This window comes from Bos indicus, chromosome 4, assembly GCF_029378745.1.
Source record: "Bos indicus isolate NIAB-ARS_2022 breed Sahiwal x Tharparkar chromosome 4, NIAB-ARS_B.indTharparkar_mat_pri_1.0, whole genome shotgun sequence".
Classification (NCBI taxonomy): domain Eukaryota; kingdom Metazoa; phylum Chordata; class Mammalia; order Artiodactyla; family Bovidae; genus Bos; species Bos indicus.
In genome coordinates, this window is record NC_091763.1 from 24,794,891 (window position 1) to 24,820,978 (window position 26,088).

At 37.8% G+C, this 26,088-nt stretch overlaps 1 long non-coding RNA gene across 2 annotated transcripts in view; it reads right to left on the reverse strand.

Annotated features, from left to right (window-relative positions):
- Positions 1 to 4,781: 4,781 nt before the first annotated feature.
- LOC109557270 (uncharacterized) overlaps positions 4,782 to 26,088 on the reverse strand; it is a 31,319-nt gene continuing 10,012 nt past the window's right edge. For both annotated transcript variants that reach the window (XR_011566189.1, XR_011566188.1), the window contains 6 exons: positions 25,752 to 25,899; positions 18,966 to 19,023; positions 15,925 to 16,160; positions 9,833 to 12,706; positions 7,548 to 7,592; positions 4,782 to 6,729 (listed from right to left, as the gene is read on the reverse strand). This is a non-coding gene — a long non-coding RNA (uncharacterized lncRNA). The remainder of the gene's footprint in view (positions 6,730 to 7,547; positions 7,593 to 9,832; positions 12,707 to 15,924; positions 16,161 to 18,965; positions 19,024 to 25,751; positions 25,900 to 26,088) is intronic.

The window sequence follows — 26,088 nt, forward strand, 5'->3', positions numbered from 1 at the left end:
TCGCCTCAGTTGTGTCCGACTCTGTGCGACCCCATAGACGGCAGCCCACTAGGCTCCTCTGTCCCTGGGATTCTCCAGGCAAGAACACTGGAGTGGGTTGCCATTTCCTTCTCCAATGCATGAAAGTGAAAAGTGAAAGTGAAGTCACTCAGTCGTGCTCGAATCTTAGCGACCCCATGGACTGGAGCCCACCAGGCTCCTCCATCCATGGGATTTTCCAGGCAAGAGTACTGGAGTGGGGTGCCATTGCCTTCTCCAGCAAAGTAAATCATCTATACACATATCCCCTCTTTTTTTATTTCCTTCTCCTTTAGGTCACTACAGAGCACTGAGTAGAGTTCCCTGAGCTCTACAGTGGGTTCTCATTAGTTATCTATTTTATACATACTATTAGTATTGCACATATGTCAATCCCAATCTCCCAATTCCTCCCACCAGCCCCCTTCACGTTGGCATCCATACATTCGTTCTCCACATCTGTGTCTCTATTTCTGCTTTGAAAGTAAGATCATCTATACCATTTTTCTAGATTCCATATATATGCATTAATATACATATTTGTTTTTCTCTTTCTGACTGGCTTCTTATTTGCTTTGCTCCGTATAACACTCTCTAGGTCCATCCATGTCTCTAGGCCCAGCTAATTTTGTTCCTATTGGAACAAAGAGGCTGAGTGATATTCTATTATATATGTAATACATCTTCTTTATCCATTCCTGTGTTGATGGACATTTAGGTCTCTTCCTTGCCCTGGCTATTGTATGCAGTGCTTCAGTGAACACTGGGGTGCATGCATTTTTTTTGAATTATGGTTTTCTCCAGGTCTATGCTCAGTAGTGGGATAGTGGAGTCATATGGTAGTTCTGTTTTTAGTTTTTTGAGGAACCTCCATACTGTTTCTTTATAGTAGCTATAGCAATTTGCATTCCAGTCAACATTGTAGGATGGTTCCCTTTTCTCCACATCTTTTCCAGCATTTGTTCTTGATGATGGCCATTCTGACCACTGTGAGGCGATACCTCATTGTAGTTTTGATTTGTATTTCTCTAATAGTGATCTTAAGCATCTTTTCATGTGGTGTTGGCCATCTGTATGCCTTCTTTGGAGAAATGCCTATAAAAGTCTCCTGCCCATTTTTTGACTGAGTTTTTTTTTTATATTGAATTGCAGGAGCTATTTGTATATTTTGGAGATCAATCCTTTGTCAGCAAATATTTTCTCCCATTCTGAGGGTTGTCTTTTCATCTTGTTTATGGTTTTTTTTGGCTGTGCAATACCTTTTAATTATTCCTAAATCAGTATAGTTGCCCTGTTGCATACACACACACAGTAGTATGTGTATGTAGAGACAGAGAAATCAGACAGCAAGCCACTGAGTATACCAGATGAGAGACAATTATGGCTTGGGTCAGGGTCATAGACATGAAATGCCTAGAAGTAGATTCTGGATATATATTTGAGATTTGCAGAATTTACTGAAAGATTGTATGCATAAATTAAGAGAGAGATGAATCAGTGATTCTAAAATGTCAGTTGCCATTTATTACAGAAGAGAAGGTAGGAGGTAAAGCAAGTTTTGAGGGATGGCAATGGGGGCAGGGATTGGGATTTCTGTTTTGGACATATTTCACAGGAGATGCCAAGTGAGGAGGCAAAGTGCAGATGACTCAGCATGTAGGTGGGGAGAACCATCGGGAGCTGAGGTCAAGGTCCAGGCTGGACACACATATTTGGGAGTCATCAGCATTGAGATGATATTTAAAGCTGTAAAATTCCATAAAATCATCTTGGGAGTGAGTGGATATTGATCAAGTACCAAAACGAAGCTTTACTAAATAGTGAAGAATCCAGACTGATAAGCTAGAACCCAAAGAGGGGGAGGGAATGAGACACCAAGAAGAAATGGCCAGTGAGCGAGGAGGAAAACTGAGAAAGCATGAGGTCCTAGAAGTCAAGTGGCGAAAAAAAAAAAATGGAATGAGGATTATAGAAACAATTCTTAACCTTATAAAGATACAATGATATAAAAGTATTCCAAATTTAGTAGAGTAAGTGGTAAGTGCTACAAAAGATCTGTATTTCTGGCTGCTACAGTCGCTTACAAAAGGGATTCCTGACCCTCAGTTCATGAGAGGCCTGCATGGAGTGGGCAGCATTTACACCCAATGTTGAGGGATGTGTAGAAATTTGATTGGTAGAAGTGGAGGAATAGAAGACAGTTGTATCAGAGGGAACCTTTTACTAAGAAGCTCAGAGAAGGGAAAGGATGAGTATATTTGAGGAACAGCGAGTAGTCAAGCTGGCCTGGGGTGGAGAATGTCCAGACCACTTGCTGCCCACATCTAGGGCGGGTTGCCAGGGGCTGATAAAGATGCTCAGATTCTGTTATGTGGTTTTTGTTTCTTTACCAACTCTTCAAAGCAATGGGTATAAGAAGTCTTAACCCTGAACCTTTCTTTTCAATCCTTTCTCCCAATCTCTCACCTACCAAATCTTGTCTTCTCATCTGTAAATACAGTAACAGTCATGCACAAACTCTATCTGTTTAGCAACTGTGGAGTTCTTGTTCTAAGGTAACTCTGGTAGGAGAAAAGAGAGTAACATGTGCAAAAATAATCACTGTAGTAGGAGTTGCTTCTGTGTTCCAATTCTGAAGTTGGAGGAAAAGGGTAGAGAGAGAAATAAGAATAAGATAAGGCTCATTCTTTGAACAGTTGCACAAATTTCTGAGGTCACTTTGCCTTAATAGCTGGAAAATAGAAAATTCATGCTATATATTTGGAATTTGGCCCAGCACAATCTGACCTGTGCCCCAGTGCCATGGAGACGAGAAAGTTGTGTTGCCAGCATCCAGATACAAAATTCCTTAAAAATAACAGTCGTCACCTCTGGGGCCTGATCAACTCATGGCACTGAAGAAAAAGAAACATGAGGAGGAATCACATGAGATTTTCTTCTCAGTAACAGACAGGAAATATATTAACAGATTCCATGCCTCAAAAAAATGAACATGGTAAATTTTCTTATAGATATTTTCATGTGAATTTTAATTTTAGGGTCAATTTCATGAGTTTTCCCCCCTCATCTTTGTATTCCCAGTGACTTAGTGGGATGAACTGAGTCAGAGGACCTATTATCCATTTCGAACTCAGTCACCAGTTTAAGCCCCCTGGTCTCTTTGCACTTCATGGGTCTTATTTGCAAAATTAAGGGAGGGGACACTGGTACAGAAGAAAATGGGAAAAAGTCATCCTAAATCTGTAGGATTTGGAGTCATACATATTTGGTAGCTATAGGATGCTGTGCAAACTACTGAGTGTCTCAATTTCAGTTGCTGAAACACAGATTGGAAAGAATAACAGCTCTCACCCAGTGCTGTGATGAGGATTAAAAGAATTCATGTACAGAAAACTTCTGGCACATAGTAGATCCTTGAATAAATACTCATTTCCTTCCTTCTCTTAATTTGACCATTTTAGTTCCAATATAACATCAAGCACTTATTTTGCAGAATATTTTTTGAAAGAAATTACAGAATTTACCACTATTTGTTGTTTTGAATTTTTAAGAAATGGCATCCGCAGCCTCTACGTTTAGGGTGAAAAATAAAGAATTTGCCCAGAGCGCGTACTACATGAACAGTGAGGAGAAAACTGGTATTCCCCTCGGGAGATTTAAGATCATTTGGGGAAAAAAGAGGAAGGAAGGAAAGGAGGAAGGAAGTTAGTTGATAAATAGTTTTAAAGTCTATAAATTTAAAATAAACCAAATAAGAGAAAGAAGAGTATTTGTTCCACTGTCCTTCCCATTAAGATGTAGGTTAGGTACTGGGGCTGGCATGACACAAACATCTATCTTCTTCCTAAAATGGAAAAACAAATTTTATGAAAATGAGTGAGTTAACTGCAGGAATGTCAGCTCAGTCAATGACTCAATGCTCTTGTAAAAGGAAGTGTATACTTTACTACTTTGGCCTTTCTATATTTTTCTTATTTTGTCTGACTACATATTGCAGACATTCTTTTCAGTTAGCAAGTAGTCTAATTTGCAGCTGCTTTTATAAAACCAAAGCTTCCCTCCTACAAATGAAAATGTTCAAGTCCTTCGATCTCTAGTATCATAAGGTTTGTTATTTCAGACATGTAAAACACCCAGAGCACGAAGAAAACACAATGAATGGCCACCATCCCTCAGCGCCATCCATTACTCAGCCGTTTCAGTTTTGTCACACAGTATGAAATATAAATGGAGAAAGAGAGGAAGGGAGACAAAGCAGTAATTTACGCCTGTCTAGAAAGTTTGGCACTGCAGCCCCAAGTACAGGGAGCCATTTACAGGAGAAAAAGCGTAACCAGAGACTATGGAAGTATGGAAGGTGAGATCATCCACCAGCAGCAATCTTTCAAATTCATAGACACTTGTGGATTCATGAGGTGAGAATGAGCAGTGCAGAGGACTGCGAAATTCATTTCCAGTGTTTGACTTTGTTAACACACATTCTCAAGCTGTCTTTGTTATGAGATAGCGCTCAACTTCTTAGTGAAAAAAAATCCGTATAGAAAATATCCCCATTAATTGGAAATGATAATAGTGCCAAACATAAAAAAGACCACAGGACTATTTATGTAATTCTAAAGTATTATTTAAAAGAGAAATATATATATATATATTTATAAATACATATAAAACATATAATATATATTCTTTTAAATATATAATTATATATCTCCTATATATAATTATATGTGTGTGTGTGCATATATATATATTTATTTAGGAGAAGTTTGCACTAATCATCTTTTTTTAAAAAAAATCTTTACCTGAATTTTTAAATGATTAATTTGAATTAACTAATTGTAATTTATTTGAATGTATTTGTCTTCATTAAGAATAATCAAAACTTGTCTTGAAATGTCTTTTAACTAAACTTTTTTCCAAGGCAGAAATAAATCTATCAGTGATTTAATAGGACAAGAAAAGTAATTTATGGAATGAAGCAATGATCCATTACCTTTCTCACATCTTTCTCACAAAGCCTTGCATAGATATTATGTCAATTTCAAAATCAGAAGAAGGAAATGCTAATATATGTTAGTAGTTTCTCTAGAAACTGGCAAATCAAAATCTAGGAATGAAACGATGAGACTGTGAAAGTGTTAGGGGGTGAGAGAGGGAAGAAGAGGTAGCATCAATTATAGCTTTTGGGGTCTGAGTGTGTACCAGAAAAATTAAAATAACATGTGTCAGTAAAGTGTCATTTGTTCTAAAGGACTTGCCTGACAATTCAGAGATTTTAAAGTAGTTCCTCTTCTGGTGTCTGCTTCCTGGTGGGTGAGGTTGGTCGAGATTTGTGCCATTATCCCCTTGCTAGGGAGTCTGATTTGGAGAAGGCAATGGCAGTCCTCTTGCCTGGAGAATCCCAGGGACGGAGGAGCCTGGTGGGCTGCCGTCTATGGGGTCGCACAGAGTCAGACATGACTGATGCGACTTAGCAGCAGCAGCAGCAGGGAGTCTGACTGGTGTGGTGCTGACCAGAGCCTGCCAGCATGTAGCGCAGGGTCTGCTTTGCTCTGTGGGTGTCAATGCGCCTGTCAGGGGTGGGGTCTTGGAGGAGAGGCCTCCAGGTCTGGTGCTTAGCTGTGTCTGTGATCTGCAGCGAGGTAGGCAGATTGCAGCACTCCCCTGGGGAGAACAGCCACTGAGTAGTCCTCTCCTGGAGCTGCTCACCTGTGAGTGTGCTCTGCTGTGTCCCCATCACCCGTTGTGCCAGCTCACCAAGTGTGCTGTAAACATGCGGCCTTACGACTACACATGATTAATCCACCTGATTAAATTAGAGGTAAGATGAGGAACATCTGAAAGGATAAGCAAGGACTTTAGCTGTCTAATCCAGAGCTTTTCAAATATTAAAGTGCACAAGTCACTTGGGATCTCATTAAAATACAGACTACGAATCAATTTGGGGTGGGACTCAAGATTCTGTCTTTCTCCTAAGCTCCCAGGCCATGCCAATGCTGCTGATCTGTGAAGCACACCTTAATTAGCAAAGCCTCAGATCATGACACAGGAAGAAAGTTTATCAGAGAAATTGCATCTAGAGAAGTCTGAATATCACATGATCTTTCTTAGCACCCTTATTCCCACTCAGTTCTTTGCAATGGAATCTACTCTAAAAAACATAAATAAAAGTAACATATTCAAATAAACACAATATGATATTTTTACTAAAGCAAATAAATGCATTATTTAGCTCAGTTCTCAAAAGAGCCTGTGAACTAAATGCTTTTATTGGGTTGGCCAAAAAATTCATTCAGGTTTTTCCATAACCTGAATGGAGAACTCTGAATGACGTTTTTGGCCAACTCAATATTATTTTGACTTTACAGAAAAAGAAACAGCCTTGGGGAATTTAATTAAGGCAAAACCACATATGCAAAATTTAGAAACAGTTCTGAATTTGGCAAATCTTCACTCCAGAGCCTAAATATTCTAGTCAGTTTTACTACAATTGTCAAATTATGCTATTGCATTCTTAATTATTTTGCAAACAAAGCACTAGACAAAAGAGACAGTAGGGATACAAAGATGTAGGAACTTTGGGATATACCATCTTCATTGACAGCTTCTAGAACAGGAGGGGCACAGGAATAAATTACTCTTGACATTAGCAATCTTACATGCGTGGTGAATAGAAGACGCATTGATGCAATAAATCATCTCTTTCAAGACCTAGAATGAATGCAAGAAGAGAGTAAAATACTGGATTCAGCTCCGTAAGCTAAAGAATGGACAAAAAGATTCTAGATAAGGACATGTTGGAGCCTCCACAGCCCTGAACATATGGGATAACCCTTAAAGCTCCACGTCTGAAAAAATAGCCCTTAGATTTTAAAATCCCTAAAGGACTTTTACAATATGAAGGATTTACTATATGAAGGGTATACTATTAAACATTTTATGCATTCTGTTATTTTTAAAGAGTATAATCCTTCCCCTAAGGTGTGCTGGCTCCAGGGTCTTTGAACAAGTCTAGACAAGAATTAACCAGGAGCCATCATTTTCATTATAAGTATGTTATAATTATGTTTGCTTATTTCACACTGTTTAATATACTCCCTCCTGTTAAACTACAGCAAAGGCCTTTAGCACCTGTTGCTTATTTCTGCCAGACTGAAAGTATTCCTTTCTCTTTATTATTCGTGTGCAAGGATAAGATGGAACTTGCCAAGAGTTGTCATTCTTGAATGCACCTGCCAAGTGTCAGATACTTTAATAGCTGAAATGCTTATAGCATATGCTGTGGTTGCTGCAGCTACCAACTTCCAGTGCCCAGAATTTCACAAGAGATGGAATATATGCAGGATGACAGATTCATTCCTTGATACACACGTATGTGACTATGTGCCCATGGGTATACACCACACTTATATAACACATCCCCAGGTCAGCTTTGGAGGAGAATATTTCTTAAAGTAATTTACTACCTTACATCTTCAACTTAAAAAAAAAAAAAGAAAGAAAGAATAAATCCCTTGGACTATACTTACTTATTTGTTGGCAGTTGCTCGACCAGACTGGCATCAGCCTGAGTACTAAAAAAAATAAAATAAAATTGAGTTTTGGCTTACAAGGTAGCACCCCACATCCTTTTTTGGTAAGTTCTTTTCTGGTGATGCCTAATACATTCCCCACTCTTCTGTTAGGTCTTCAGTCCATCCAGATAAAAGTGAGGACTGCACAGCTGCAGTGATTGAGGGGCGGGGCTGGAATAGATGTCTTATCCTCCATACGGAGGTCCCAGTGGGGTGAAGATGGAAAGGAATGCATCCTTGTTCCAATTTACTGTCTCCTGCCAGTTCTGTCAGATCTTATCAGAGGTGCCCAGTGGAAAGGGGAGAGGGTAGAAACGGTTTTCTAGAATGCTGACATGGGACTAAAGCCAGGAAAGATGGAGTGATGATGGTTCTGCGTTCCTTGCTTTACCACATTCCCGAGGACAAGTGAGGCCTTCCACGCTTTTGTCCAGTTTCCCAGGAGCCCATGTGTTTCATGCTTACTTCCCCTGCCCATGTATATATAGCTGGCAGAACATTAACCTCCCTCTCCTTGACGGATATTAAAAAAAAATCTATGTAACATACAAGAAAACAACTCTGCAGCAGGAAGCAGTCTTATTTTATGAACACCCTTCTTCAGGTAACATCAAGATAGTACAGTTAGACAATTAATTTTCCCTTTAGAAACACTAGAGTGCAATATTCCTGGACCTCCTTCCCTCTCTTTCTCCCTCTTTTGCTTTCACTGTACCTCTCTTTCATGTATGAAATTACCACTCAGAGCTCAAGCTGCTTGATAATTAAAGAATAAATTACACATCTCAAGGTCTTTAATATTTGAATAAACATGAGTTTAGTTCATGAATAGCAAGCTTTCACAAACCAAGTAGTCAAGAACCTTGTTGGCATAGCACCTGAATGGAACCAAGGGCTCTTTCTCAGAGGTAGAATTTCCCATATAAGTAAGTCTACAAACCTCTTCACTGATAATTCATTATACCTTCTGGAAAGGGCTGTCTTGCTGTGTAGGGCTATAGTCAAGCAATTTTTCTTTTCCTAAGTTAACTTATACCCTGGTAAGTAATCCTTCTTGGATGTGAGTCAGTCACAAGGAGGATTTTTCTCAGAGGTTCCTGGCACATTTAATTTATAATTGATGCCACCGATGACATAAAAACAGAAGTGCATTATACTTAAGGACAAAAAAGATTCTTCAGGTATACTCAGAGTGAGCTCATTTTTGCCAGCGAAGAAATAGAGCACCTGCAGGTAAGTGGTCTATGTTCCCATGGGCTCTGCTACCTGTTAATAATAGTATTATTGGATCATTACCTAGGAAAACAACCCTAGGAAAAAAGTCAAAGCTCATGGCTTTCAGCAGACTCAGAAAAACACATAGGGAGCAGAGTTCTAAACTCTGCCTTTTAGAGCCTAGGCTGCTGATCAAAGAATTCCAAAGAGAATTCTGTGCGCTGTCACTGATAAAATTTAAAAGGAGATTAGAGACCTGTTTCCAGCCGGAATAATTTGAAAGCTCTGACATGTACCATTATACTGTGTGATGAACATTTCCAGAAGAATAAGATGTCTGTTTTGACCTGTGCAGTGTAAAAAAACACGTTGAAGAGAAGGACAGAGGATTATTTTTATACAGATACCAGAAAGCTGCCCTCCTTATTGAGAAAGTATGGCAGGCTGAATTTTTGTCTTTAGTTTCCTTTGTAATTTGAAAGTCCTCCCAGATAAAACTTTGCGGTATACAACTTGGTTTTGACATCCTGGCTTTTTGCCTCTAACTGTTTATAAGTCATGCAAGGAAGTCATCTATCTTGACCAATATGGCTTAGACATATTTTCCATGTTAATTACACATGTTTGGACTGACATTGCAGTGATACAATTTCATTGTTTAAAACAACAGAGTGGATGGCTCTTCAGCTCAACAAGTATAGGTAAAAATTCTTCCTAGGGTAGATGGAACAAGTCTGGAAACTATATAGGCACAGGCGCTAGTGGCTGAAACCCCAGGGACTAAGAAGCTGATAATTCTGCAATGATCCCTTGTTTCAATTAAAAGCATGTTGGAAAACTATGACATAGTTATCAAAAAAATTACAATTATAATAATATATGTGTTAGACACTCCCACAAGATTGGTATCCTGAAAATAATCAGCAGTTGAAAAGGAAGCAGAAGCATTTTAACTCCGACCCAATGGAACTATTCACATTTTGGCTGTGTTTTTGAGCAGGACCTCCACATTTTTTTACACTCACCAGAACACCAGCAGTTAACCCCGTAATGGCCAACTGCTAGTTATTACCCTACATTTGGTCCGCAGCTGCATGGCTCTGCTCACTTTATTGTCGTTTCAGCCCTCAGCCCATTAGATGCCTGGTGACCGCTTGCATGCAGAGGGGCCTTTGGTTAACTGAATCCCCATCAGGATCACAGCTGTTGTAAAATATGCGGTGACAAAAATATCCATGTGCAATGCATGGCAGATAAATCTGCAAGCCAATTTAAGCAAAACCTGAAAAACAAATGAGGGGACTAGTCAAACGCTCTGGCTTCTGAACATTACAAACTACATTTCCTTTATTTGGGGGGAATATGTTTCCTAAAATGCCAGCATTCCCCTCTCAGTGTAACAGATGACTGGGGCTAAATTTCAAAGTGATAGGCCCAGTTAAGCAAAAACTACACTTTTCCACCTTCCTTCACTCAGCAGTAAGAGAATGAATGTCATGTTCAATTATCCAAACAGATTCCTGACTTTGGCATAATGCTCACATCAGCATTAGGTATTTATTCACAGTGTGCCTCCACTCAAACACCAAACCCGTGTTTCAGTTTCTTTCCGCCTGGACGCCTAGCACAGGGGTTGCATATGTGCAAGCGTGTCCTTCCACAGCGGCTGGCAACAGCTGAGCTTCCAGTCCGGCCCATCGCACAGCGGGCCCTGAAAGTAGCCTGCAGGTAACTATGGTGGCTGTTACAGTGTCAACCCATTGTCCAGTTGTGACACTGAGAGACTGTGCTCATTCTGTTTCATATTGCTACCTGCAAGCTTTAAAAATAGGAAGAAGACAAGGAAATAAACTACCCCCAAAACAGGATGAAATAGTTTCTCAATTGGTATCACTAAATGTCACTCCTTTGTCATTTTGTCAAAAGTGAAAATCAGGTAACAAACGTGACCTGAGCCTCCCTTAGGTCTAACTAAATTTAAATTCACAAAGTGGGAATTGTTTCTGGTTCTAACTAATCTAAAATTTGGTTTGTACCTGCATGTGTTGATTGAATGAACTCCTCTCCCACATGTATTCTGTCCATTCACTCAATTGTTGAGATGTTCCTTAACAGATTTTTCTCCTCCATTAACTTATTCTGACATGTTGTAAGTACCCACTATGTGCCAGGCACTGGGGATGAAATACTAATGAGTCACAGCTCCTGCATGCAAAGAATCTAGCATTCAGAGGCATAGAATCTCTCAAATGTAGGAGAGGGAAGATTCTTTTTATTCCCCTTCCACCCATGGACAGAGGAGCCTGGTGGGCTACAGTCCATGGGGTTGCAAAGAGTCAGACATGACTGAGCAACTAACCACAGCACACATGAATCCTCCACTTCTCTGCTGCCATAAATTATACAAATGAGAGGGAAAAGCACCATTAGTTATTAAATACTTTTAGCTGTTTCCCCAACTTGGTTAGGTAGGAGAGAACTCATGGTTATATTACCTATGCACTGATGGATGGCCTGTTGATTTCTTAGTAATGGTCATTGGGAAAAAAGATTTTTTTAAAACTTAAAACTAAAAATTATCAGTTAGATACCTGGAGCACAGCCAATGTTTTACGTGCAGGGAGTTAAAAAATACAGTGTAATTTATACATTCTATCTTTAAGGAATAGCCTTGTCGGGTCAAACAAGGTTATGACAAATAATTTAAAAATAGAATGGATTACAATTCGTTTATCTGTATATCTATGTATGATGGGAAGAAGTATGCATATGAAAGCTCCTGGTTTTCAGCATTGTCAAAGTAAACTTAATAATTAGTTTAGATTCTCATAGTCTCACGTCATGTTGCTCTACTTCTTGCTGTTTTTCAGAGGCTCCCCTCCATCCATAAGATAAAGCACTGGAAGGGCTGTGTGGGGTCCATGGGTGAGTGCAGCTCTGCTACACGAAGCCGGTAAGCTTACCAAAGATTTGATCGAAGTCAGTGAATTCCAAGCCTCTTTGCTCTATTTCTCCCTTGTGAAAGTGTGTGGAAGTGTTAATCACTCAACCTAGTCACTCAGTTGTGTCTGACTCTTTGTGACCCTATGGACTGTAGCCCCCAAAGCTCCTCTGTCCATGGATTTCTGCAGGCAAGAACACTGGAATGGGTGGCCATTCCTTTCTCCAGGGGATCTTTCCAGGGATCAAACCCACGTCTCCTGCATTACAGGTAGATTCTTTACTGCCTGAGCCACCAAGGAAGCTCATTCTCTCCTTGGGCCCATATTTTTCTCCCCATATTTCAGTTTTCTTCTTGTGTCTCCTCTCTGTTGATTAATGTTATGCTGTTATTTGAAGGCAGATCATGGTTCATAAAATAGAGGTTTTCTATAAAGTTAACAAAAATAACTTTATGGATTTGAATGTGAACTTCTATCTGACCAAGAAGACTGATAAGATACATCCCTTTACACTAAATATATAAACTTGGAGCCAAGGGCTAGGGATTTCCCCCACCTCTAGTGAAATCAGTTCAGTTCAGTTCAGTCGCTCAGTCGTGTCTGACTCTTTGCGACCCCATGAATCGCAGCAAGCCAGCCCTCCCTGTCCATCAGCAACTCCCGGAGTTCACCCAAACTCATGTCCATCATGTCGGTGATGCCATCCAGCCATCTCATCCTCTGTCGTCCCCTTTTCCTCCTGCCCCCAATCCCTCCCAGCATCAGAGTCTTTTCCAATGAGTCAACTCTTCGCATGACGTGGCCAAAGTACTGGAGTTTCAGCTTCAGTCCTTCCAATGAACACTCAGGACTGCTCTCCTTTAGAGTGGACTGGTTGGATCTTGCAGTCCAAGGGACTCTCCAGAGTCTTCTCCAACACCACAGTTCAAAAGCATCAATTCTTCAGTGCTCAGCTTTCTTCACAGTGAAATAAGAAAGTATAATAGTAAACACTTTCTGAACTTGTTTCAAGCTTTTAAGAAAATTACAATAGCTCATTTCTTATACTTATCATAATAGAGGAGAAACGAATATGTGGCATTCAGTGTAGTCCAAAAATTACTTATTGTTGTATGCATGTGTGTGTATATATCCTAATAGCATATATACATGTATTACTATATACAAACATATATGTATATACATTATTAGATATTTTAAGTACAAAGGAAAATGAGATACTCTTATACATAAAGTTACTACTAATCACAGGAGAAGTAGAAAATGAGCCAAGAGCTTAATCATGATACAGAAAGGTTCTAAGCAGAAGGAAAAGTATCATAAAATATATATATTGGAGAAGGGAATGGCAACCCACTCCAGTATTCTTGCCTGGAGAATTCCATGGACAGAGGAGCTTGGTGGGCTATAGTCCATGGGGTCACAAAGAGTTGGACACGTCTGCGTGACTAACACACACACATATATGTATATATAAGGATGAGCACCTGGCCCATACCAGATAAGCTCTCAAGAGGCAAGCACACTAACTCTTAAAAGCTAAATTTAAGAAATCAAAGAAAAAGGCATATCATAGACTCTTACTTCCAAGGAAATAGTTTATGAAAAGAACAGACGCATAAAACATGTTGAATTTTAAGGAACCACAAATTACTCAAAACAAAATGCAAGAGATGGAAAGACGGAAGAGACTAGACAAGAGAGCTAGAACTGATCAAGAGGGCTTTAGATACCAGGTTAGTAGGGTCTGGGATTCATTAGGTGATGAAGATGCATTAAGAAATTTATGAAAAAGATCATGATGAACTAATAAGGGCCTATGCTAAGCACTATTTGCCATGAGCAGGAAAAAGAAACATACTGAATATATTCAGGAAATAAAATCGATAGGATTTCACATAGAAAATATAGAGGAAAAGCTGGTATTAAATGTGATTTTCAAGTTTCGTCTTGAGTTAGAAGTTTGTTGATAGATTTTACTACTTGAAATAAGAAACGGAAAAGGGAATCTGATCAAAAGCACAGGTGGAAGCTTAAGGCGTAAATGGTAATAAGGAATAACATATCTAAAACTACTGAGGCAGTAAGAAAAAGTAAAAATATAAATGAGTTTGTGTACTCATCAATTTTCTCTCAAGTTAAATAGAGTTTTGCAGGCTGGCGGACAACATCTATCTAAAAGAAATTTAAATTGAATCTGAAAGTCAACCCTTTTAAACTGAAGAAATAATCCATATTCTAGGAAAGAATGATAACTAAGAAAAGTATTTTCTAAGAGTTCTAACTACAGCATTTTTTTGTTTTAGAAAACATTACATCTGTACCATTACCTGAAACTAGATTGTTTTTAAGTAACATATTAACTTTGCATTCCACTTAAAAGTGAAAATACTATGCAAAAGAATCTTATAAATATTGGAAATTATACATTTTATGAGCTATTATCCAACCTTTAATTACAAAGAAAATTTATAGGCCTGCCATTTATATGAGAGGGAGAGATGAAATGGTAATAATATGAGAGAGAGACAGAGAAATAATATGAGAAAATATCTATACACATTTAATAAAAATGAAAGTTAAAATAATTTGACATCATTGTTTATCAGTTGGCAAAGTTGAACAAATGTAAGAAAACAAGCACTTTTAAATACTCTCAATGGATATAAAGAGATTTCTTATATAGCAGTTTAAAAATATAGATTAAAACCTTTAAATTTTACACACCCTTTTTATGAAGCATGTTATTTATAAATTGAGTATATTCAAGAATTAAGCTGTATACACATATATATGTATACACACACACACATAGATAGATAGATCGATCCCTGTTATTAAAATGAATACATAGCATTTGTGGTGGTTTTAATCAGTGTTTTTTATATTTTAAAGAAAACATCTGATATTCAAAAATAAAAAATGAAAATTTTAAGATTTCTCAAAAGGACTTATGAAGGGTATTTTAGTCATACCCCACAGAACTTCTAAAAATCCTCTTCCTCCATTTATCTTCCCTAAAAGCCTCACTACAGTTGGGTAGGTTCTCCCACTGTCTCTGATTCTCTATTAAAATTCTCCAAAACCTTTTAATATAATTAAGCACTGGTCATTTCTTCTCTGTCACCTCTTTTCTCCATCTTTTCAGATCAACTTTTTTCTTGTCTTGCATGTGTCTTCCTCAAGTGAATTAATATAGCCTCTTAAACAGTGCTCTCATTCATCCATTTCCTGGATCAACACAGCCAAAACCCCAAGCCTTAAATTGCCAAAACAACGTAGCTTTCCTCTTTGGAAGGAAAAGAGAAGGCTTTAGAAGAGGGCAGCTGAAAATATGTATATGTTAATTTTTGAAAATATGTCATAGAGAATTTATCATATTTGTTCTGTTTATTACTGAAAATATTTGACATTCTAATTATCTAACAGCAGTTGATTAGTTACATTAATTATGCTAAATTCATTCAACAGAATTTGATGACATAGCTTTCAAATTGTTTGTTGTGTGTGTATGGGTACATATGAAATATATTTAATGACAATGATATTCATAGATTAAATTTAAAATCACTAGTTTAAATTAGTTTCTGTAGTTAATCTCTCCATTTTTTATTACTGGCTATGTTGAGATATCAAACTATTTCAGTGATTGAGTGAGTGAGTGAGTGAAGTCGCTCAGTCGTGTCTGACTCTTTGCGACCCCGTGGACTGTAGCCCACCAGGCTCCTCTGTCCATGGGATTCTCCAGGCAGGAATACTGGAGTGGGTTGCCATTTCCTTCTCTAGGGGATCTTCCTGACCCAGGGATCGAACCCAGGTCTCCTGCATTGCAGGCAGACGCTTTAACCTCTGAGCCACTTGTGATTTTCTTTTGTCCTATGTTTTCTAAATATTTTACAACAAACATTGGTGATAAGATTAAAACAGTGATTTGCAAAGGTGGAAGTCTTTACTGCTCTAAATAATATGTTAAACTCAGAGAAATGAAAACGTGTCTAATTTCATCCAAATTGAATTTTTTTCAAAAGCCTCTAATTGACACTCATTTGTTATCATGTATGCTAGTAGTTCTAAAAATGGATAGATGTGAGTTATTTTTAGGACTAAATTAAAAAACACAGAACAGTTTCCAACTCTATTACTTTGCTAGGGCTGCCATAACAAAATATTAATACCTAACATAGGTATCTTGAATAGCATAACTTCATTCTCACTGTTCTGCAGGCTGGAAGTGCAAGACCCAGGTGCTGGCAGGGTTCATGTCTTCTGAGGACTCACTCCTGGGCTTGCAGATGGCTGCCTTCTTGCTATGTTCTCACATGGCCTTTCCTCTGTTCACGTGCATTCCTGTAATCTCTTCCTTTTCTCATAAAGGCACTAGTCCTATTGATCCAAGATGACCTCATTTAACCTTGAAAAAGTAAAGTGAAACTGTTAGTCGCTCAGTTATGTCTGACTCTCTGCAACCCCATGGACTGTAGCCTGTCAGGCTCCTCTGTCCATGGAATTCCTAATTACTGCTTTAAAGGCCACATCTCCAAATTTAGTTATAGGAACTTAGGGCTCCAACATATGAATTTTGAAAGGAATATAATTCAGACCATAATGCCAACTAAAATATACTCTCAGTTAAAATAAAATTCAACTTAAATTCCAGAAGGTGGATATGAAGATAATAATAGAAAGATACAATTTATACAGTAGCACTACTGTATATTTTAGTATATTCTAATTCTTTGAAATGTGTTGTGTACAAAGTAATTCTGTTAACTAAGAAATATAATTAATGAAAAATTCCCTTTTTCAGTAATGCTAAAACTAGAATGAGTCTGAATGTATTTTCTCTACTTTTAATCTAGCTGTGCCATTACAAGGTGTCACATATACAACTGTGCTAACAGATATAGTCATCTAGAATGCATAGCTGGAAAGGAAATCCTCTACTCCAGGGAGTGCCTTAAAAAAAAATAGGAGGCCTACTCATTAGTTGTCCTTTGTTTTCTACTTTGGGTTACATCAAACTGACCAAAATTCCTATTTATTACTAGTCCATTAAAACAAAAGCAAAGTTTAGACAGAGAGCATTAATCAATTCATATTTCCATAAGCACAAAGATTACATCAGCCAATAAATCACTCAACCAGCTGTGTCTTTTTTAAAAAGGATTTGTAAATAATCAGTTTGACTGAAATTAATTGCATTTTTTTCTTCCCCCAATCCCTCACACATACAACAGTATGAAAGTATCTGGAGACAAAAAGTAAGCTGAGATTCTGTCATAAATAAGATAACCAATTTGGCTTATACGCCAAGTAATCCGTGGTGAGATCACTGAGTCCTTAGGTATAGAGCAACAGCAAAATGTAGTACTAAGAAATGCGATCACAAAATTTTCCAAGGAGCATAGTTTTTCAATGTGTAAAAAGTCATCCATATATGAGGACTTTTTTCTTTTGTGAAAGCACCATCACAATGATTTTATTTACCCAATTATATTTCATAAACTTTTATCAGATAATTTACCTAAATGATTTCTGACTATACACTTGTTTGAAATGTGGGTTTCAAGGATTGGCTACATGAAATAGAAGTCACCTCATGCCCATGGCTTCTACTTCATTCATCAAGTACAAACATCAACATGGCAAAAATCCATGTCTAGAAACTTCCTAAAGAATGAAGTGTCTTTCCTCTCTAGAAAGTAGCAACATGAAAGATGACTGAGAATGGTAAGTATTCAAAACTATACCTTACAGTGTTAACTACAGTCACCCTGCTTTACTTTAGATCTTCAGACTTTATTCACCTAACAGCTGAAAGTTTATACCCTTTTACCAAGCTCTTCCCACTTTCCCCAGCCTTCAGCCTTTGGCTACTCCTTTTCAGTTCTCTATTTGTATGAGTTTTACTGTTTTGTTTTTCAATTCCATATATATATGATACCTTACAGAGCAGAATTTGTCTCTGCTTGGCTTTCACTTAGCATAAAACCTAAAGGTCCATCCGTATTTTCACACATATCATGATCTCCTTTTTCCTCATGGCTGAATAGTATTCATAGGAGTGAGTATGTGTGTGATTCTTGAATATGATGTCCTGCGTCTGCATTTTGCCTTGGGCCCTGAAAAATTAGGTAGCCAATCCTAAGAATATGTTATCCTGAGGATCCCATATCAATTCAAACTCTTCTCTGAACATCATCTTTAACTTCTTACCTTAGGTCCTGATGATACTGTTTCCCTTGTCTGACACAGGGGATGGATTTTTCTAGTATACCCCAAGTAGCACGTACCAGAAGAAGGTAAGGCATTGGTTGTGTATCACTCCCCTCCCATTTGCAGCTTGCACCACCAGACTAAACCACCCACTACATCTCCTTCTTAGTCTCATATTTTGACCCAGTTACTCCCTTACATTTACTCTTGACTCATTCTCTTCTCCAGTTTGGTTCATGCCATCATTTCTGGTAACTGTAGGAGGCCTATGGATGAACTATTTCCTCTGCCTGTCAGAGCCCTTCCTTACCTTCAGTCACCTGTTCTTCCGCCCCCTCCCAGCCAGTGATGCTGGCTGTATCAGCAGTAACTCACCATACCTGAAATCTTAAAATCAGTCACTCCCTTCTCTGGCTGCCACCTGCGTTCATTCAGTTTTCAGTCTCAGGTACTCATTTTGCAAGAATTCTTCATCTTCAATAAAACATCAAACCATTGACTTTACTTTTCATTCTTCCAACCTACATATGTTTCCTTTTCCCCCTTTAACCAGGCTTTTAATCCATGTTTCCTAGTTGAAATAATTCCCTTTTAAGTATTTTACCTTCTTTGCCTCCTTTTTTCCTCCAGCATCTTCCCCTGGAAAACCGTAAACATTGGCTGAAAGCATCTTAAAACTTTTTCATGCCAGCATCTGAGAAGCTAAATGTAATTGTAGAGTAACAACTAGGAGGAATAAAACCACCTCACATTGTGCTAAAAATTTTATACAGATATTGACAGGGAGGTCTGGTGTGCCGCAGCCCATGGGGTCACAAACAGTTAGTCAGGACTTAGCGACTGAACAACAACAAAAACATACAGATATTTAACATTTCATACAGATATTTAAAACTTTAACCATGAAAGCTGGGATAATTCTAGTTTTGAACTAGAGAATTCTTCTGTAAAATATATACAAAGACTCGTTTCTTTTTAAAATGTTTAAATTGTTTCCTACCTCTTTGAGAATAGCAACCAAACATCTTCCAGGGCTTATAACAGCGCTTCTCTATCACCTATGGGGAGGAGAGTTTGTTTTAGTTTATGCTTTTGTTTCTATTCTGTTTCAGCATGGACTGAGACAAGGTCCTACTGCCTGTGGTTGGAAGCAATCTGCAATGTGAGATGCACCATCCAAGTTCACACTCACCTGAACTGAGTTGAGTCTAGTGATCAAGGGCTGGAGTCTCTGCAATTTGAAGCTGTTGTAAAGGTTTTACATTGTAAGTACTTTAGTCTATTCGCTACCAGCAGTGGTTTAACCCAGACTATTACTAGTGGTAGTCTACAAGTCCCTGTCTCTCAGACCTTAATCCACACAAACCCATCCACTTGTCTCAACACAGCAGGTGGCTGGCTTCCTTTTTGCCCTTCAGATGAACTATCAGGCCTCTGGGCTCAGAAAATTCTTTGTCCAGTTCTCCACAATAAAGCTTATTGTTATCCTTCAGGTTTCAGCTCAGACACTGTCCTCAGAGAGGCTCTCCCAAAGGCCCCCCTCTCGATCAGTGGTCTCCAATTATTCCCTGAATCATAATACAGCTTATTCCCTTTATAGTATATTCTAGAATGTTAACATATTCTTAAATTTTCGTTTTTTAATGCATTGTAAATTTTGAAATTAACTGGATTAGTTAATAAGTAACCATCCTTTGCTTGGCAAATCTACCCTTTCTAATGAAACCAGAATTAATAAACAGGTATGCATAATCTTTTTGGTAAAAACACATAAAAACACACACACCTTTTTTTTTTTTAAATGGACTCATTCTCTACATATTACTCTGGAATAATTTTTCACCTAAGAATATATTTTAGACATTTCTAAAGTCTAGAGACCAACACTTAACTGTTTTAAGAAACAGTTAAGCAAGTATATACATAACTCAGGTAGAGAGAGTTAAGTAAATGAGATTTTTGGCTATGTTTTTAATCTGCAAGGTTTGTCGCTGTTTGTTTGCTTTGCTACTTCTCTGTTTCCTTTCTTCACCTTCATCAATTCACCCTCCCCCATGAGGATTCTTTTTAAAAGTTCAGTGCCTGCCATTTTTTATAGTGTGTGTTGTGTGTTGTTCTGGTCGCTGTAGTGTTGTGTTCTGGTTGCTTTTCTGCATCTTGCTTTTCTCACTCAACGACTTGTTGTCATAATTACCCCAAGACAAATGGCATAGGTCTTACTCATGGTTTCTAATTGCTTCTCAATAGCCCATAGTGTGACTGTATCATATTTTTTTCTCAGTTGAAGGCCATTCATTCTTTCTGATTTTTGCCTCGTAAAAAAAAAAAAAGAAAAAGACAGTGAATATTCTCATATGTATATTTTTATACCGTGGTGTTTTTACTTCTGAAGAATGTGGTTGCTTCTAGGTTGTGGTTATGTACATTTTTAGAGGCATTGTTAAAAATTGTTCTCCAAAAAGATGGGGATAATTTATCATTCCAGTAGCAAAGAATGTATCATTTCCTTTATACTGACCAGCAATAGATTTACTGAAATTTAAAAATTTTGTCAGTTGGTGATGGTAAAATGATACATATTACATTGTTATTTTAAGTACAGGAAATTTGAGTTTACTCATTTGTGAATTCCCTATTCATATCTTTGATGTAATTTTCTATTGAGTAGCTTGTCCTTTTCTTTACAATTTGTAAGGATTCCTCCTATATTATAGACATTAAACACTCATCATCATTGTCTTGCAACCTTGTTTTTTTCCCCGTAATTCTTATTATCTGTCTGCTGACTTTGTTAGTATAGTGAACGTTTGTCATGTCTGTGTCTGTTCTAAGATCTACTGAACATTCTTTCTGTATGTGAATAACTTTCTACTCATGAGTTCCGTCTCCTCAACTAGAAAGCAGAAACTCACTTTCACAGGTTCCCTTGCAACTAGGGTACAAGAACATGCTCCTATCAAATTCACCTGCACATAACTCCAAGGTGGAAATGATGAAAGTAAGACAGTGAACCGTGGCTTCAGTGTCCTACAGAGGCAGCAGAGGTATCTTCTCAAAAGTAGTTCCTCGGTAGAGTTTGGGCACTTTTCCTACAAAATTGATTTTCTGAACATGTTGTTTCCAACCAAGAACCCTAACTGATACTGATATCAGTGTGTATACAAAAGTTATAATTTTAATGTCAAATGTATCTTAATTTATTTTTTCTGGGCTTCTGTAATGTTATACAATTTCCCCTTAATCCCTATATAAGTAGCCTTTATGATTTTCTTCTATTTTTTAAATTTTAAATCAATAGGGAACTACTAAATGTACATGTACACATATATTTATATTCATTTTTTGTTTGTGAATATTTATAAACAATTGTTGTTTAGTGGCTAAGTCATGTTCGACTCTTTGTGACCCTACCAGGCTCCACTGTCCATGGAATTCTCCAGGCAAGAATACTGGAGTGGCTTGCCCTTTCCTTCTCCAGGGGATCTTCCCCACCCAGAGATTGAACCCATGTCTCCTGCTGAGTTACCAGGGAAGCCCAATTTATAAATAATATACTGTGTGGATGACAACGAACTGGAAATTCTTAAAGATATGGGAATACCAGGCCATCTGACCTGCCTCTTGAGAAACCTATATGCAGGTCAGGAAGCAACAGTTAGAACTGGACATGGAACAACAGACTGGTTCCAAATAAGAAAAGGAGTACATCAAGGCTGTATATTGTCACCCTGCTTATTTTATTTATATGCAGAGTACATCATGAGAAATGCTGGACTGGATGAAGCACAAGCTGGAATCAAGATTGCTGGGAGAAATATTAATAACATCAGATATGCAGATGACAACATCCTTATGGCAGAAAGTGAAGAGGAACTAAAGAGCCTCTTGATGAAAGTGAAAGAGGAGAGTGAAAAAGTTGGCTTAAAACTCAACATTCAGAAAACTAAGATTATGGCATCTGGTCCCATCACTTCATGGCAAATAGATGGGGAAACAGTGAGAGACTATTTTTGGGGGGCTCCAAAATCACTGCAGATGGTGACTGCAGCCATGAAATTAAAAGACCCTTGCTCCTCAGAAGAAATGTTATAACCAACCTAGACAGCATATTAAGAAGCAGAGACATTATTTTGGCAACAAAGGTCTATCTAGTCAAGGCTTTGGTTTTTCTAGTAGTCATGTATGGATGTGACAGACTATAAAGAAAGCTGAGCTGAAGAATTGATGCTTTTGAACTGTGGTGTTGGAGAAGACTCTTGAGAGTCCCTTGGACTGCAAGGAGATCAAACCAGTCTATCCTAGAGGAAATCAGTCCTGAATATTCATTAGAAGGACTGATGCTGAAGCTGAAACTCCAGTACTCTGGCCACCTGATTTGAAGAGCTGACTCATTTGAAAAGACCCTGATGCTGGGAAAGATTGAAGGCAGGAGAAGAAGGGGACAACAGAGGATAAGACAGTTGGATGGCATCACTGACTCAATGGACATGAGTCTGAGTGAACTCCAGGAGTTGGTCACGGACAGGGAGGCCTGGCGTACTGCAGTCCATGGGATCACAAATAGTCGGACACGACTGAGCAACTGAACTGAAGTATTATATGGAAAAAGAGAGAAATCTCTGCTATCCACAAAATATTTTACAAAGATAGAAACCTTCTATAATCTACACTACTCAATAAACACTGCTGCTGCTGCTGCTAAGTTGCTTCAGTCGTGTCCGACTCTGTGCAACCCCACAGACGGCAGCCCACCGGGCTCCCCCGTCCCTGGGATTCTTCAGGCAAGAACACTGGAGTGGGTTGTCATTTCCTTCTCCAATGCATGAAAGTAAAAAAATAAAATGAAGTCGCTCAGTCATGTCCGACTCCTAGCGACCCCATGGACTGCAGCCCACCAGGCCCCTCCGTCCATGGGATTTTCCAGGCAAGAGTACTGGAGTGGGTAGCCATTGCCTTCTCCGCAATAAACAAACACTAGCCCCACTTTAAAAAATATGACTGAAGCTGCTGAGAAACATCAATTTTAATTTAATTTAGATTAATTTCCATTTAAATGTAAATAACATCTGTGCCTGGTGGCTACAGCATTGAACAACACATAATAGGGACCATTGGCATTTTTACTATATTAATTCTTCCACATGAGTGGACCCAACTTAGTTCCCTCTGGTTAAACAGCTAATTGTCATCTCTATTTAATAAATAAGTCTTTCTTTTCCCAAAGAGTAGCTAATATGACCATTTTTGAAAGTTTCATATACACACATTTATTTTCTAGATTCTCTATTTTTTTATGGATCCATATGGCTAATACCATATTGATATTATTATAGCGACTTTATAGTCTGATGTATAAAGCATATTTCACACCTTCTGACTCTATATCTAACTTTCCTTGGCTGTTTCAGACTTATATTCTTCCAAGTGAAGTTTTATATCATTGTATCCAGTTCTAAAAACAACCTTGATGAAGTTCTATTTATTAGTGCCTCAAATTTATTGAATAATTTTGAAGAATTGGCATTTTTACTATATTCTTCCCATCCAAAATCACAGTATATTTTTCCATAGTTTAAATATTGTTTTATGTCTTTTAGTAGTCTATGAGTAAGATTCATAGATTTTTAAAAATATATGTCCTTTATTTTTTTAAAGTTATCTATGAAAATATTATACTCTTTATTATAAATGAATATCTTTCCATTTTCATTGCCATTGCTTACAGATAATATAAACAAAACCTTTTGGTCTTAACATATTTATTTTGTTTTTATCTTAAATTCTCTTATCCATTATTTTTCATTGGTTCTGATTTTAACTAGAATCTGAATTTCTAGATTAATATTGTCATTAGAAAAAAATCTATTTTCTAATATTTATACTAATATTTTTTACTTAGCATTCCAAAGCAATAGCAGCAGTAGAAATTTACATCTAATTTTTCATATTAACCTCAATGAGAATTTTCTAACTTAATGATTAATTTTAGGTTTATTATTTTGTCATACTTTATTCCTATTAATTCATATAATTCTTTCATAATGTACTGGTATTACCATATGACTTTTAAATAGATTGAGGTAAGTCATTATACTGATGGACTTTGGGATATTACAACTATCTCTTATTTTACAAAGATCTCTGTATCTGTATTTATATAGGAGTTCAGGCTACATTTTTGTTTTTATATGCTAACTTCATAAGGTTTCATATTAAGAATTTTTTCCAGTGGATTGTAGTAACTTAAATAACATAGGAATTATCTGTTTTTTATGAAGATTTGATGTAATCCAGCTGTGAAAATCTGTGGTCTTAGTGGCTTTTATTAATGGCAGATTTTTAACCTTCTCAATAACTTTTTTGATTATTTTCAAAAAATTTTTACGATGATTTTAGAAATTTAAATTTTTAGAAAAGCATATATGTCACCTATGTCTAAGGTTTTCAGATCTGTTGCAAAGGAATGTCTTCACACATACTTTTTTATTGTTTTATGACTATTTTAATCACACCTCTAATTATGTCTCATATGTCACTCCCATTCTTGCATATTTTGTTCCTTTCTATTCCCTTAATCAGGCTTCTTTTTCTTGCTTCTCAAATCTCACTTGACTGTCAGTATAGTTCAATAATTGTAGAAAAGGGATCTCTTAACTCCAAATAGTTATAATGGTATGCTATTACAAAACATTTGTCACTATAAATAACAAATTCTCTGGTTACCTTCAGTCTTCACATATAGCTCCATCAGAAAGTCTATTTCCATTCAGTAATAAAAGCTGAGTACCCCTGTTATGCGGGGGCCTATTACGTGGAAGAGATGAGGCACAAACTGTATTTAGTAAATGGGTGAGGCAACTATTTGTTGGCAGCCATCAGAAGAGGAAGGGAGCAAAGAGAACGAGACAGTTTTTGTGTGACTAGGAGCTGGTATGGTAATCCCTGTATGCTGCAGACACAGAGCTAACTCTCAGACTATTTCTTAGGTTCTTCAGAAATCTCCATCTCTATGGAAGAGGAGGGTTGATTACCAATTTGGCTGGTTAATACTCCTTCTATAGTCACTGAGAATGCTTCAGGGTCTGGGCCTCTTCAGTAAATCTCCCTTGAGATCACATTTCCCCTTCAGAGAGCCCTGAACCTACAGATGATCTCATGTAGGCTCTTTCTCAGGCATGGCCCATGTATGGTATGGGTTGAATCATTCAGGTGTCTTTACTCTGAGAACTTCTAAGCACAAGAATCCCTGCCTCCCCTCTCCTTAGGTTTCCCTAGTGGCTCGGTGGTAAAGACTCCACCTTCCAGTGCAGAAGACGCAGGTTTGATCCTTGGGTGGGGAAAAGCCCCTGGAGAAGGAAATAGCAACCCATTCCAGTATTCATGCCTGGAGAATCCCATGGAGAAAAGAGCCTGGCGGGCTACAGTCCATGGGGTCACAAAGAATCAGACATAACTTAGCAACTAAACAACAACCCCTCTCCTTGGCTTGTCTGTCAGCTGCCAGCTAGTTACTCATTTGTGACCTTTATATTTAACAAACTGAAGTCAGAGCCTAGTCTCTTGTGTCTCCCCCAATCTGCCACAGAGTTACATAAGATTCTCAATGTTCTCTTTAGATCTGAAATGAAGAACAAAGTAATCCCCACCCTTCTGCCTTTATACTCAGAATTTCACAGAACTGCTATTTCTGAATAATCACTTTACTAAATTATAACCATGGTCCAATCTCAGAAAAATCAACCTAACTTAAGCAATTTTAAACAGCAAAAGATGAATTGGTACTTACCAAATTGTTGCAGGGCAGGAGAGCTCTAAGTGGGCCTGAAGCACTGACTCCCAGACCACCATTGCAGAAAGGACGGTCAGGCCTTGGTCACTTTTGCCACCATCAGAATACTTCAGTTGATGCTATGCGCCAGTCTCTATTGCAGTTCCTAAGGATACAATGGTAAACAACATCGGACAATAAATTCCTGAAACAATGAAGTTTTACTTTTAGGGATAAAGTGGAAGGGGAGACAGGGAGCAAGCAAGGTACATGTGTAAAATATACATTTATGTTACATGCTGATGATTGCCATGCAGACAGATACCAGAGGCAGCATGCGATTTTAAGCAGGTTT